Source organism: Podarcis raffonei, chromosome 3 (genome assembly GCF_027172205.1).
Source record: "Podarcis raffonei isolate rPodRaf1 chromosome 3, rPodRaf1.pri, whole genome shotgun sequence".
NCBI lineage: Eukaryota > Metazoa > Chordata > Lepidosauria > Squamata > Lacertidae > Podarcis > Podarcis raffonei.
Genome location: NC_070604.1, coordinates 20,958,785 through 20,973,738, shown reverse-complemented (window position 1 = coordinate 20,973,738; position 14,954 = coordinate 20,958,785). Strand labels below are relative to the sequence as shown.

General features: G+C 38.9%; 1 protein-coding gene across 19 annotated transcripts in view; it reads right to left on the bottom strand.

The window, feature by feature from the left end:
- MYT1L (myelin transcription factor 1 like) overlaps window positions 1-14,954 on the bottom strand; it is a 284,247-nt gene that overhangs the window by 172,409 nt on the left and 96,884 nt on the right. The gene's annotated exons all lie outside the window — the stretch shown is intronic.

Sequence of the window (14,954 nt, the reverse complement as noted above, 5' to 3'; positions counted from 1 at the left end):
TAGACAAATTCACGGACGATAAAGCTACCAATGGCTACTAGCCCCAACTGTGTTATATGTCGCTGAATACCAGTTGCTGAGAATCACAAGTGAGATGGGCACTATTGCCCTCCTATAGGCATCTGGCTAATTGGAATAGATTAATTTTGGGCCTGATCCACCCGGGTTCTTCTAATGCTCTTAACCAGGAGCACTTTCTGCTAGTGTAAAGCAGCCACCAGTTACAGTACACTGTACAGCTTTATGCATCCTAGTAAAAGCAATGGTCAATCAGGATCAGACCTCCTGGAGTTCCTGGTATATTATTGGCATTTGATGATATACGGAAATAGTTCAATAAGAACCCCATTCCTCAAGCAACTCTGTCACTGAAAGACCAATTTGCTCCACTAACCTGTGTGTAAGCAGAATACTGTTCAGGACTGTGTTGCAATTCTAAAACTGTCCGTGAATTTGCTGAGGGTCAGTAAATAGCTGAGCTAATGAGGACTTATTCAAACTGCTTGCCATGCAATGGGAATTCCCTAAATGGTCTTTCCTAGCTACATGAGTTCCTGGCAGCATTTGATGAGATTTATAGATATCAGAGATTTGCCTGCAAGAGAGTTACCTCTTCTGCTCCAAAAATAAGAAGGCCACACTGAGAGTCATGAAGCAAAAGAAAATGTTAAATGGCTAGCATTTGAAAGATAAATGAAAAGAATGGTTTATGAACAAGGAATTCTGAGAGCTCAACTATTAACCCACAATAGGGGGGTGGGGCACTACAACAGATTATATTGCATTTTTCTAAATACTCTGGTGAACTAGTTGATTATTGACCTATAGCTCAGAACATTTAAAAATGAAATAAAGGACTAAGAGAAAGCCATATTGGCATTCTGATGAGATTTAGAAAGAGATCTCAAAGCTGTAATAGTGAAACAAGGAATGGAAGGATTTTTTTCACAACTTTGGGGAGGTAAGGGTTATATCCCTCCTGTAGGGGTTTATTATTTTCTTGATTGTTTGTAGTGTACAAAGTCAAGTGAACAAAAAATCTTAAATACGATGGGGGCAGGCACTTAAAAAGAAAAAGAAGAACTTCTCAAAATAGTTATCTATTAAATCTCCCTATTTCTTCTTCCTGTTTCTGCAAGTTTTGGCAAGTGGATCATGACACTGACTCACCAAGTCTGATACAGATAATTAGGCTGGGTCATCTGCATGAATAACCATTGAGAATGCAGGAGATTTTTTTTACTGCTGTACAAATGGAAGCATTAAAATGAGGTGCAGGAAAAGCCGGGTTAATTTCCGTCATTTAACCATGCTTTGCATAATAGTCACACTGCCTTAATTCTAATAGAGATGGGCCTTAGCACATGCCAGCGCATCCATCTTCCAGGCCAAAACCTTGGAATCAAACCATTGAAGTCTTGGGTTGCAGCTGCTGTGACTGAAACTGTTCCTGTTTGGTCTTGGTTTAAGTCAACAAAGATTCACTAAGCAGTTCAGCACAAGCCCAGAACTAGTTCAGTTTTGGGTCAGCAGGTTAAGAAAGGTAACAGGTCTACAGCCAAGGCAACAGTCCTGTATAGTACTTGGAAGGATGCACAAAACAAAACAGGCATATTTGTAGCATGTTATAAATTTGTACTTCTTAATCAGCATGGATTGCACCCTGAACCAAGAGAACAGCAGCCCTGCTGCTTTCCAGTCCTTTAAAGACAGAGCAGACTATGACCAAATAGAGACAAACCAAACTGGGAAAGAATCCTCCATATTTTATGTGCCTGTGATTCATTTGGGTTGGAGTCATTATATCACCACTTCTTGATATCAGGATGTGTGCTTGTGGTTGAACCCTTATTCTGAGGTGGCATTTGCTATTCAAGGTTCTATTCAAGGTTCAGGTGCAAAAGAGACTTTCAAATAAGGTTCGAATTAAGTTTTCTGATTCAGAAATAACAATTAATGCACAGTTTGTCTGTTTTTGCTTAGGTTGAGCTTAACGACCTGATCTTTTCCCCCCTGTATGTTTCAGGTGCCACTTAAAAGGTGAGTATCCACTCAGACCTATGACAACCATGTCTCACTAACTCAGGCAATCGTAGTAATCAAGAGCAAAAGGAGCCACAGCAGAAGGCAGAACATCACAGAACAAGTGGTGTTACCTCCCACTGAATCAGAAACAAACTCAGGTAAGTCAGGACCCATTCAGGTGAGCATTGCTCATCCACTTGGGAGTGATGTGTTTATATATCTTTCCCCTGGGTTAGGTGAGCCCAAAACATAACAAGTACTATGCAAAACACTCTACTGAAAATGCACAGCAACTGCACTCTCATTCCAATAAATTATCTTATCTGATTTTACACTGGTGAGCACAGCTCTCTTGCTTTCCCCTAGATCCCTAACTGTACACTCTGGCATGCATTCTCAAAAAGGTGAGGCTATGAACATTTCTTTACCAGCTTCCATGCTATACTGTTAACCATATAACATTATAAATGGTAAGGCAGAGGCTGCAGGATATTTTACAGAGGGGGGAAAAGTAGAATTAGTTCATGTGGTCTGAGAAAGAGGACTCATTTGCATATACTCTCCATCTCCTGGTTGGCTACCCCAATGCCTGCAGCTTAACTCTGCGTAAAGGTTTTATTGCTAATTGGCTTCTGCATTTCAGCTCATCTCTTGCTGCATGAGCTAACTGCTTGTGGAGCCAATTTTCACAGCTTCTAGTGTCTTACGTGGCTTTCAATGCCACAGCCGCTTCCATATATTTTTAATTGAATTAAGAACATTCTTATGCTTATACATCTATGGAGATTCTCTGTAGTTGTAGTTGTAGTTGTTGTTGTTATTTTTAAAAAAAAAATTCTAAGGATTTGGCTAAGGTATCTTTTTAGATACATAGTCAAGTTCTATAGTATGGTCAAAACCATCACAATATTGCAGACACAATCAGAGAACTTTGGATGCCAACAAAACAATAATAACAAGCAGGAATGTTCAGAAAGGATCTTCAGAGCGAACAATAAACTCATAATGGAACGTAGCTGGTTGATCATCTCCTGCGCTTTCCTCCAGAGCAACAAAGAGGTAAGTATATTTCCCCAGTTTCTATCCTTCCTGGCTAATCTCCAGAAAGGCAGCAACAAATAAAACCACAAGCTCCAAACCACATGACACAATAAAATATGATGGAACAAAAATAGTATAAATAAGAATTTCAAATCCATTATAGCAGATTCTGATAAAATATCACTGGTGCATGGAACAAAACCCATGCCCCTCACCCCAAACGATTTATAACCAATCTAAACAACAAAAGCTCTCTGTGGAGCGAGTTTCATGGTGATGATTCCCTAGCTAGCCTAACATAATGCAGTTGGTATATGTCCCCATCCTAGAGGCCGATGGAACCACTGGCTTGGTTCACACATGCTATGCCAAACTGTGGCTTAGCATGAATGAGCAAGTATGTCAGTGCATATTTTTTTTAAAGTGACTGCATCACTCCTCCGTTGGTAGGGACTAGGGAGCAACAGCAGTCATCAATTTAATCTACCCTATCCATTGATTCCCCCCCCCCACTTTCCACCTTTTTGCACTGAAAAAAAAGTAAGAGCCCAGTAAATTGAGTGAGTTTCCCTTGCACACAGACACATTAAGCCCACTTGCATTTCCAAGGCTTTGCTTCTTGGCCAACACAACCCAGCTGTATTTCTAGGGTGCTATGCCTCCTATTGTCATTTGTACATCACCCTAGGGTCCTACACAATGACACCTGGTCTAAAAGTACAATCACTCACTCAATCAATCAATCAATCAATCAATCTCCTCTTCCAACCTAGCTGGAAGTGATGCTACTGGGACTCGGTGGGATGGAAAGCACCTTGCCTGTTTGAAAATAGTCTGTCATGAATGGTGGACCCTGAAATTTCTGGTTGGTGGAGAAGGAGGAAGGTGGAAGCAAATCTGAAAAGCCAGGCTAGCTGGCCTGCCATGTTGCCAGTAATCAGCCTCAGTAATTTAGCAAGTAGACACTATTTAAGTGGGGTGGTGCTGCAGTAATTTTGGGGTGGGGTGGCTGACTATGGTTGGGAAAACCTCTAAACACATCTACCTTTACATTATTTGCCGGGGTAACTCTTTGTGATCTTTTTTTTTTCCTGCAAAGGCAGTTGCATCTATTATTAGAAGCAAGTATTGTTTATTCAGTTTATGAGTTCTTTCTCCCACGAAAGTCTCAGAGTGACCTAGAAGTGTTGGCTAATATTGGAAGGAAGATACTACAGCTCAGACTTTTAAAGTCTCCCTTGCCTTAACCCCTGCCAGTCCCCCCTTGGAGGCAGACAAAGCTGAACATACAAAACAAGAACTCAGGAGGCAGATGCTTTATTAGGGAAGGTGCAAAGTTTCTGTATTTACAGGGGGAGTATAGTGCCGAGGGTTTTTTGTTTAACAGAGACTAAATCATTGGTCTAGTTAGCCTTCACAAAGAACCCATTCTTGGCAACAACATCAGCTAAATATAACCCTATGTCCCCCCCCCCCCATTGTTTAATGCTCTAAGATTCTGAAAAATTGTTTCTCTATCTCTCTTCTCCCTGCCCCACCCCCGTCTAAATTTAAATGGCATTTAAAATGACATTTCCCACTTGAAATCGTTATTTTCTTCACATGTAGATTCATGCATATTTAAAACTTAATATAGACAAAAATGTATTTAATTTTACTAGCAACTCTAATAAAAAGATACCAGCTGGACATCTAGGAGAATCACTGGATCAAAAAGCACACCTTTTCAAGGGGAGCCGAGTACAAATGATCTACCATTAAATGCCCACCATCTGTCTGGTCTGAGATTCATTTGATTTGCCTCATTTAGTCCACCACCGACACCATACCGATAGCACCTCAATCCGAATCTCTGGACAACCTCTCTTGGTAGATGTTCCATAGATGTTTAAGCACACAAAGAACAGAAAGGAACATTGCAGCACCTCACATAATAAATTGCATGAGGTGAAGAAACATTCTCCTAGAACCACCTTCTAGGGTGAGTGTGACATATAAGACAAGAATCACCAAATTCCTTCCAATTTCCAACCTAGCCAGTCCAAACAAAAATACAAAAATTGGGCAATTTACTGCAAAAGAAGCTTACCAAGCATGGAAACTAATGCATGTGGTATTCAGTCATTTGATGTTATTAAGGCAATCCGAGCTACTACTATTTGCACTTTGTATTGCTTGGACACGTTTTGTGTATGTGTGTGATATACTCACAGAATTGTAATAATCTTTTCAAGCGTCTTCCTATCTTCTTGAAGTCTCGAAAGGGTTTTAAAAAGGAATGTACATAAAATAAAGCACAATTTAGATACTGAATACAATTCAACTCTCCCCTTTTACTATTTGTACTCCCCCCTCCCACCCACAAGATTTGGTGAACTGTTTGCCTTACACATTCACATCCTATCAGCTTTGGTAGGAGGATAATAATTTTATGGGTGTTCCACTGTCAAAAAGATAATCCAAAAGTGAAGGCTTCCTGCCATGGTTTTGATGATCTTGCGCTGTTCTGAAGGGTCCTTACCCCAACCACACCACACCCCAAAGCATATTTTCAGGCAGTCCCAAGAATTCCCTTTTTGTGAGTTGAATTCAACACATGGGATTTGGGATCCAACCCAGTTTCTCTTCATTCTACCCATGGTAGATACTGCAGAACAACAACAACAAGCCAAGAGTTCTGTAATCTGAGGTACTTGGGCTAAGATGTTTCAACTAAGGGCTCACAGCCAATAATTGCAGCTTGATAGCACACCCATTTATTTTGTACTACTAACATTTCCTTTTAAGAGATTTTGAAATTAATCGGTAGCTTCTTCTTTGACAAAGTGAAGAGGTTTATTATCTTTTGCATCTCTCTTCCAATGTTTTCCAAGAAGACATTGGGAAATGAATGTAATAATGAGAAGAAGAAAAAACCCAGTCTCTCTGGTAGTATCACAATACTTATTAGTACAATCCTCACAAAAGCCATAGTCTTTTATCATCAATATTCACACTTCTGTTTAAAGAGATGAGCTTGTTCCAGTAAATATATGGCACTATTTCACTGATTCTATGCTGAACAGGACCTAAATCTCTGGGTTTTTGGTTGCTTCTCATACTGATTCCAACATATTCTGACTGTGAATAATTCACTTGCATCCAGAAAGAAAAGAAGCAATTCCTAATTTATATTTGAATATAAATCAGGAGTCTATATTTCTTCACCACAACTACTGTCCTTGATTTTTTAAAAAATATAGTACTGTTGCCATGGTTGCAATATAGCAGAATATTCAGTTTACTATCTAGCGGCAGTGTGCAATACAGTCTGCTTTACTCAAGTGGCCTGAGTGACATCTAAGGGCTGCTTCATGTTACACTTTAGCTCCACAGAAAGCACACACTCACACACATGCTTTCTGTGTAGGGAGGAAAGGGGGATGACATGAAATAGGCTTTAGATGTCACTAGGAAGCAAATTACATGTTCTGCTGGATTATTGCAGTGCATAGATTTCATAGAACTGCCATTCCACCTATGTAATTTGATAAAACTTGCTCAGTCTCTACTTGTATAGTAAAGCCATGCATGTTGGACTGCCATTATACAACCATACTAAGAAAAGGTTAATGCAGTGAAATGATTTATAGGTGTGGTTTTAACCATCAGATATCTGGTTAGGATATCCAGTATAAACCATATGAAGTATATAGTTACATGCACAATTTTTTTATTTTAAAAAGAAACTAGTCTCCCAAAGAATGGAATTTGGGCCACAAGATTCTGGCAACTGGAGGACATGAGTGTTAAAGATAGATACTGGATAAAAACAAGTGAAGGGATATGATTCATGACAAAAAGGAAGGAATAAATCGAAGGTTATTTGTGACCACTCACCAATCACTGAACAGACCCCTTCTGATTTTTGTCTTTCACTGGACAATGACCACCATTTCCTTTGAAATTTAGCTTATCAACCAAAGTAAAAAAAATAGAGAGAGATTCACACTTTCAACTTTGGTACTGTACCCTATGCCTGAGCGGAAAACCAAGAGAGAGACCCAGTTTTTACAATCTGGAGATTACCAGCAGCAAGGTAAATCACACCCACATTCCACTTGAAGGTAGTTTCAGATTGGAAGTTTAAACTGCAAGGGTAAAAGGGTGCCACGGACTCACCATGCCATGTTTTAAATGTGTACCTTAAGTGCTTTCACAGATTTCACAGGTTGTACATTGACAATAAAGGTATTATTATTATTTCTTCTTTCTGTATACATCTGGGCTGCCATATCGTGATCATGGAGACAAAGGGAGACCCAAATATGTTGCTACCACTAGTAATTCCTTAAGCATGAGAAATGCATTCTGGGCTATGACTATTAGTTTCCCATAGGGCATAAAGACAGTTATATAAGAGGAAGGCTGAATGAGGGCAGCGGAGTAGAATAGGATACAGGTTTTCCCAAACACAAGCCAACTCGGTAGCAATACAGTGGACACTTTTCTCCTAGACCCCTTACTTAAAACTATAACATGGAAATCTCTCAGGCATCTCTCTCACTCTCGCACTTCTGTGTAGAAGCATTCTAATCCAAGAACGGCAATTTCTCTTATGGTACCCCAGTGTGTGCTATGATTGTAGATATGGCAGAGACTTGGAGGAAACTTCCCTTGACTTCATGTTACCTACACAGTCTCTCTCAGGACAAACTGTTATACGCCATACCTCATCTTTAGGGCCAGACTCTGAAATATGCATGCAAACCAATGTTGTAATATCAATTAATATCCTAAAAGATAAAAGATCTACAGACTTTATATCTGGGAAATTGAAAAGGTATGTTGGTCTATTATTTTAGTATCTGATGAGCTGCAAAAATACTAAGCTTTATTTCTTCAAAGCCTTATAAACCAGATGCATGACAATTATGGACCCCAGTACATCTTTACAAAGGCATGAAACAGTTCATGGACTTCCTGAAATTAAGCAGCTTGCATATTTGCAGTGAAAAGTAAATACAATAATATATTTTGTGTATTTTCAAGTACTGCATAAAGAACCACAGCTGTTATTTAGTTAACAAAGGCTGGCCTGCCCTTCACAACACAGCAGTCAATGCCTGACTCCAGATCACACTGGGGAATCCTTCCTTCCTGATCAGACTAAAAAAGATTAATTGCCTTGAAAAAGTTTACATAAGTGCATGTAAATGAGAAGAGGAAAGGCATGTGTTGCATGGTAAACATCTCCAGCAAAGCACAACTGATTCAATCTCTGTGAGAAAAGGCAAAAACAAATTGGTTTTATTGTTGTTATTTAATTTCATTTTCTGCCGTTGCCGTTTATTTGATATGTCAGTCACGTACGCATTGGGCAGGGCAGGGCAAACTCGAAAGCCTTCCAATCTCACACGACCAACTGGAGGCAAAAAATCTATCAGCAGGCATTTTGGAAGCACACATACCACAAGGATGATCTTGTGCAGATTGTCAAGCATTCCCTGGCACTGATTAATTTGAAAATCAATGTGGGCTTTCCCACAGGAGTAAGGGAAGCAGGATAAGGCTCATCACTCTTAATCACAGTAAATGGCTTTCTAGATCCTGAGATAACATTTGGAAAGTTAGGCATTATTTTTTGGTCCTCTCTTGTTTTTCAGATGAGAACGAGCAAATGAAATAAAAGGAAGATTCAATATAATACGGCACAGCAGAATTAATCCTATAACCAGACAAGTGGGGGTGGGGGCAAAGGGAACGAGTTCTGGTCTCCAGGTGAAGTCGTTCAGCTCATATAATGACTCTGCTGGATTAAACCCACTGCTTCAGAGGTGGCTTGCCTGTGGCCTTCCATATGTTGGACTACAAATCCCATCAGTCTGAACCAACATGCCCAATAGCCATGAACAACGGTAGCAACATCCAGTAGCATCTGGAGGGCCACAGGCTAGCCACTCCTGGCTTATATAACACAGAAAGTTTGGAGATGTTATTTCCTTCCAAGAAAGGGAGGATGCGCCCTATAAAAGTGTAGAGACCCGCAAAGTGCTGCAGAGCACGGTACTGAAACACGTTCTCTGTAAGCTGATGCTTTAACATTATCTAAGGCTGCTTTGTATATAAATAAATGGATTCTCCACTTGGAAATACAATACAGAAAGCTATTTAGCTGTGGATTTGTCTGAAGTATAACTACAGGTTATGAATCATAATGCTGCATGAATCTACAGGAGGTACAGTATTGATGGGTATTTTGAATCCATCCTGTATTTTTCTCCCTCTGCGCAGAATTTTAATCATGCAGAAAAAGAGGACCAACCCTTTTAGGATGTTAAAATAATGCTACTTGAGAATTTGTATTCTAAGAAGCAAACACCTTAAGTTCTTTCTGCCATCCTTCCTCCAGTGTCCTTTCCTTACTCTCCAGGATTAGGAAGAAACAGACCTGGGCTGGCAATATGAGAGCAACAGAGACTGTTATGTGGGTCATGCAATGAAGGAGGCAGTTCCTTGTCCCCTAAGACATGCAGCTGCCCAAAGGCGAAATTCTGACCTCAAATAGATCTAAATCTCACTGACAGCTCAAGGCAGAACCAGAGATTTGTTTCTCAGCTATGGCAACAATTTTAGCTTGATTTGTAACATGGAATTAGTTAATTTTATCAGCTGGCTTAGACCAGCCAAATTTCTTTCCAGAATTTCATTTAGGCTCACAACGCAGTTCATTAAATTAACAAGGGCACTGAAAAAAATCTACATATGCTGAGAATAATATTGTAGCATAAAAACCCCATATATGTTCCAGTTTTATTTCAGTGAGCTTTTGGAGGTTACCATCTTTCAAAGTACTGCTGCTGCCTTTTCAGTTGAGATTGTCAAAAATAAACAATAGGTTTGTTAATACAAGCAAAAGGATGAGCAAGATCCAGATCCATAGTCCCAAGGACCTGGCGAACTATTTTTTTGGCCGATTATTGCATTGATTCTTAAAGAGAAAACATTTTCTAGGTTTGAGGTAATCCACACGGCTGTCTCATCATTTGGTTGGGCCTGTTTATAACCTTTGGATTCTCTTAATCTATTGGCCATCCCAACAGAAGGAACTTTAATCTCTTACAGAGAAAATATGTAACCAGAGTGATCAAATGTGAGAGAGGAACAGGGCTCCTATATCTTAAACAATTCCAAATATGGGATTTGAGTAGGATCACCATATCATTTCACAACAATGGAGAGGGCAGAAAATCTGCAGCGGCAGAAAGTATTTCAGCTGTTTCAAAGGAGCAGAATCTCTGTGGTGTGCCACATTACAAGGAAATTTTCATAAATCCTGTGGAAATATGTAAGTTGCAGAATCATACACATACTCAGAAGAAAGAACAGGACAGACACCCATTTTTTCTGTCTTAAAATATTTCACAGTACTAGCTAGGGAGATACAGCAACTACTTATATTCTCCTGCATATGGCTATTTCACTTCCAAAGAACAAAATAGAAACAGTGGCTGAGAAAACATATGAGAAGCAATAATTTCCTCTAACATACACTTAATAAAGCTAAGAAGTGTTATTTTGCTTGCTGAGAAGTGTTTTAATTAATGTCTACTGTGCAAATTGCCAACCGTATCAGCAGCAACAGCTTTCTTTAAAAAATATATATCCTTGGAATTGTATACTTCCCTCAAAACACACAGATTTACATCTATGGCTTTCTGTGCAGCAAGGACATTCCATAGCCATCAAGAGAGAAGAGTTTAATTTGATTTTATAACCTACAAGATTTTAAAAATGATTTAAGGATCATGTTTGCTGGTGGGCTAAAAGCTATGTCTTTCTGAAAGCACTAGAAACATTTCCTTCTTCTAATTCCTATTGGTGTGTTGTCTGACCCTGCCCTGATAGAACATAACTGCTCTCTTTAGCCCGCTGACATCAGCAGAGTCTGTGTGATCAATCACAGCTGACGGTCTCATGAGATTGAAACAGCCAGAGTAGCTAAGGGTGCTGAGATGTTGTCTGTGAACAATAATTTTTAAGAGCCTGGTGCCTCATTTCTGAAACCACAATATACCACGAGGAAAGAGAGTGTAGGGTCTCTTTCCCTGCTGTAGTGCTGATTTATATAATACTGTATTTCCTTTTCAGGAAACCTGCATTTAGTTTTCTATACACGATGTATGTAAGGTGTATACTTCCAAAGATTACATTGGGGGGGGGGGATCAGGAAAATGGAGAAAGAAAGAAAGAAAGAAAGAAAGAAAGAAAGAAAGAAAGAGAAAGAAAGAAGATTAACAACAGGGTAGAGCAGGAGACTCTGAGAAGAGTAGTGGGAGAAAAGTGAAGGAATAATTCAGTGACAGAAATACATAAATATATTAATACTACTAACATTTCTTTTTTTAAAAATCCTACTTTAAAAAATAGTGTATATGGTCAGTGAATAATATAAACCTGCCATTTTTGTGGTACGTCCGCAGCCACCTTTATATGTATACCTGGAGTACTGTGTCCAGTTCTGGGTACCACAAGGATATTGACAAGCTGGAATGTGTGCAGAAAAGGGAAACAAAGATGATCAAAGGTCTGGAAACCAATCCTTATGAGGAATGGTTGAAGGAGCTGGGTATTTTTAGGCTGGAAAAGAGGAGGCTGAGAGGAGATATGACAGCCATTTTCAAATATCTTTTCAGTTTTATCTTTTTATACTTGTATAATATATTGTTGTAACACGGCCTAGGACCTTAAGATTAAGCATGAATAAGAAATCTTATAAATAAATATAAATAATGAATACATTTCCTGCTACTTATTTATTTTTCATTTTATTTCTCAAAATATTTATATACCACTATTCATAAAAATTATCAGTTTATAACAGTTATACATCTCTGTAATCGAGCTGGGATCTAACCTACACCTAAGTTGTCCAGGGCTTTACAAATCAACACAAGGACCTTGGCTTGGTAACAGCTGGGCAGCCAGTCCATATGTTGTGACAATGGTGTCAACATGCTGTTGGCCAGGGGCCCCCAAGCTTCAAGACCACTTTTTTATCTCCATGTGCCTAAGCTTAGAGCATCATGATATTGATATGGAACTGTTTAGTATAGATTTTGTCCTTCAGAGTATCTAAGAGTTCTCATATAAGACCTTCCCCCTTGAAGGACAGATTTAATCTCAGATACAGCTCACCATGAATGTCTTCAATTGCTATTGCAAACTGTAACAGTAGAATGGGTGCACTTATAGCATAGTCTCAGCAGTTATTAAGAAAGGAGCTTAACTTATACTAGAACTTCCATTGAAAGAATAAGCCATCAGAACTCATTTTTCCAAAAACACACCAAAAAAATAACACAAGAAAAATCACTACCAACATAAGCTTGAAAATCAGGAGCCAATGATTAACTCAAGTAAACCAATAATAATAATAATAATAATACATTATTATTGGGTTGTCTCAGCCACTCTGAGCAGCTTCCAATAAATTATAAAACCATAGTAAAACATCAAACATTAAAAACTTCCCTATACAGAGCTGCCTTCAGATGTCTTCTAAAAGTCAGATAGTTGTTTATCTTGTTGACATCTGGCATGAGGACTTTCCACAGGGTCAGCATGACTATCAAGATGGCCCTCTGCCTGATACCCTGTAGCCTCATTCTTGCAATGATGGAACCACCAGAAGGCATTAACCAACTTCACAACATTCATAATATTTGCCTTAATGTACAGGTCAAGAAACTGAGTAAGCAAAGCTACATACTGGATAGAATGGTAGGCTGTGACAGATCTGGTGCTATTTAATATATCCGAATCAGCCAGTAGCAATTAAGACTGTATATACAGTATATGTTTTCAGAATAAGAGCTTATTCTGTATATTATATGCACAAAGAAATTCAGTGTCACGGTAATAAAATATCTACTATTAAGAGGCAACATGGGCAACTAATAGCCTTGGAAGACTATTTTCTGAAGAAATTCAGTTTGTCGTGTCCTACAAAGGAGTCATGGAGAGAATGAAGCAGAAGCTCCGGTTCTGTAGGATGCAAAATTGGACCATTCCAAGAGCAAGTCATATAAATATTTCAGCAGTGACTCATCTGAGCCAGAGGCATCCTCTTATGAGTCATCTAGTCTGTCCCTTGGAGTCACTGCAAAACTGATGTCTAAGCCCATGATTTGCTAGGTTTGTAAATAGAACATATATCCCATGGGGCCACCTGACCTCTCAAACGTTTTTATTTGTACGTACATCCCTTCTTGTTGAAATACATCATGTGAAAGCCAGATGTATAGTCTTTAGATTCAAACAACAAGGTCCAAAAACAGATATCAAGAATTGTTCCTCTCTAGCAGCTTGTTAAGAAGCAATGCTGTATGCATGAATTTCCTTCCTTAACTTTGCCATTCTACGTTCAAGTGTACAGCAATCATGCTACTGTGTGACGGAAGAGCTTTAGTATATTTCACATAGATATACACTTCTAAGATTAATTGGAAATGAGACCTCTACAGAATGTCTAACTAGGACAGATGCTCAGTATTATAACAGTACTGGAATGACCCCATGCATACTCAGTCCTTCAAATCTTCAGAACAGTCTTCACTATTCTGGTGCCTTCCAGGTATTTTGGACTACAGTTCCTATCAGTCCCACTCAGCACATGCTAACTGGTACTGACAGATCCCCTGGCCTAGACTGATGGGAGTTGTAGTCCAAAACATCTAGGCACCTGGTTGGCGTAGGCTGAAGACACACCTAATGGGATTTGATCTGATAGAATCATTATGACATGGAAAATAAAAGAGTTTTGACAACGTTGATTGAAACGTGCATCCATTGGGATGCACATCCATGGTGACACCTGCTTTCTATTGGGAGTAAACCTATGAAGTTTTGCACTGGATTTGGCCTTCTATGAATATTCTATCAAACTCAGAGATTAAAAAAAAATTATTGTTTATTTTAATTAAGTGTGTTCATTTTTTTTTTGTCATTGGTTTTATACCCGATAACTGTTTAGAAAGCACCTGGGCAATTAAGTGGCTAATAATAATAATAATAATAGTCAACACATGCCCTTAAATCACTGATGCAGCCCTATAAAGTTCCCCTCCTCCTGGCCACACAGCTGAGTCAACTCTTTCACCCTAGTTCCCACCTTCCAGGCTCCAGAATGCATAAGATTGGGACTGGAGGCACTGGAATGAGTTTTTGATGAACCATAAGTGGCACGTCCACTTTTCCATAATCCTTTATTCCATTAATGGTCTACATTAGTCCATGGTTTAAATTATCCTCTTGACGCACTTTGCATCCAAAGATAACCAGGATAAACTGAGTTTGAAACCAACTACTTCTTCCAATCAAATACTTGCCACCTACAATATATAACCGGTTTCATACTTGTAAAAAGGTTACTTCACTGCAAGGCACTCTCTTCCTCTCTAAATAGTGGGTAGAAATATTCACTAACATTGCAATCTACAGCAACACAAACCATACTCCATTGTGCACAAGCAAAAATTCAGACACCCAAGAGCTATTAATGGAAGTCTTCATTTCCAGTAAAAGAAGGTACAAATGAACAGCAACACAAAAGTTTTGCACTTAGAACAGAATGAAGAAGAAAGAAAAGAAGTGAGCCAAGAATATTGGTCTATACAGTTTAAATTCAACTGAAAATTGAAAGAATTTACTTCCAAGCAAGTGAGCTAAGAATCAGGGTGATAGGTGGATAGATGGAAATCTTTTTACATTACTGGATTCATTTTTCCAAGATTATGTTTACCAATGTTTGTTTTTCTCTTTGGGGCAAGCGTTCATTTTAGCACAATATACAACAGCTAAACTCAGGTATGTTTAGCTACTCTTAAAAACAGAAAATGTTGTTTGGA